This window comes from Physeter macrocephalus, chromosome 1, assembly GCF_002837175.3.
Source record: "Physeter macrocephalus isolate SW-GA chromosome 1, ASM283717v5, whole genome shotgun sequence".
NCBI lineage: Eukaryota > Metazoa > Chordata > Mammalia > Artiodactyla > Physeteridae > Physeter > Physeter macrocephalus.
This window is the reverse complement of record NC_041214.2, coordinates 35,490,722-35,492,070: the sequence shown is the minus strand read 5'-3', so window position 1 is coordinate 35,492,070 and position 1,349 is coordinate 35,490,722. Positions and strand designations below refer to the sequence as shown.

At 39.1% G+C, this 1,349-nt stretch overlaps 1 protein-coding gene across 4 annotated transcripts in view; it reads right to left on the bottom strand.

Annotated features, from left to right (window-relative positions):
- ACAD11 (acyl-CoA dehydrogenase family member 11) overlaps window positions 1-1,349 on the bottom strand; it is a 115,984-nt gene that overhangs the window by 32,976 nt on the left and 81,659 nt on the right. The window lies entirely within an intron of this gene.

Genomic DNA, 1,349 nt, shown 5'->3' with positions numbered 1-1,349 from the left:
TTGTAATAGTCTTTATTTTAAAGTCTATTTTGTCTGATATGAGAATTGCTACTCCAGCTGTCTGTTGATTTTCATTTGAATGGAAAAAATTTTTCCATCCCCTCACTTTCAGTCTGTATGTGTCCCTAGGTCTGAAGTGGGTCTCTTGTACACAGCATATATACGAGTTTTGTTTTTGTATCCTTTCAGCCAGTGTAGGTGTTTTGGTTGGAGCATTTAATCCATTTACATTTAAAGTAATTATCGATATGTATGTTCCTGTTACCATTTTCTTAATTGTTTTGGGTTTGTTATTGTAGATCTTTTCCTTCTCTTGTGTTTCCTGCCTAGAGAAGTTCCTTTAGCATTTGTTGTAAAGCTGGTTTGGTGGTGCTGAATTCTCTTAGCTTTTGCTTGTCAGTAAAGTTTTTACTTTCTAGGGCGAATCTGAATGAGATCCTTGCTGGGTAGAGTAATCTTGGTTGTAGGTTTTTCCCTTTCTTCACTTTAAATATGTACTGCCACTCCCTTCTGGCTTGCAGAGTTTCTGCAGAAAGATCAAGCTGTTAACCTTATGGGGATTCTCTTGTATGTTATTTGTTGTTTTTCCCTTGCTGCTTTTAATATTTTTTCTTTGTATTTAATTTTTGATAGTTTGGTTAATATGTGTCTTGGCATGTTTCTTCTTGGATTTTTCCTGTATGGGACTCTCTGCCTTTCCTGGACTTGATTAACTATTTCCTTTCCCATATTAGGGAAGTTTTCAACTATAATCTCTTCAAATATTTTCTCAGTCCCTTTCTTTTCTATTCTTCTATGATCTTTACTATCATTATTCTTCTATGATCTTTATTATCTTTATTCTATTCTTCTATGATCTTTACTATCATTATTCTGAATTCTTTTTCAGGTAGACTGCCTATTTCCTCTTCATTTGTTTGGTCTGGTGGGTTTTTACCTTGCTCTTTCATCTGCTGTGTATTTCTCTGTCTTCTCATTTTGCTTAACTTACTGTGTTTGGTGTCTCCTTTTCACAGGCTGCAGGTTCGTAGTTCCTGTTGTTTTTGCTGTCTGCCCCCAGTGGCCAAGGTTGGTTCAGTGGGTTGTGTCGGCCTCCTGGTGGAGGGGACTACTGCCTGTGTTCTGGTGGATGAGGGTGGATCTTGTCTTTCTGGTGGGCAGGTCTGCCTCTGGTGGTGTGTTTTGGGGTGTCTGTGACCTTATCATGATTTTAGGCAGCCTCTCTGCTAATTGGTAGGGTTGTGTTCCTGTCTTGCTAGTTGTTTGGCATAGGGTGTCCAACACTGTAGCCTGCTGGTCTTTGGGTGGATCTGGGTCTTAGTGTTGAGATGGAGATCTCTGGGAGAGCT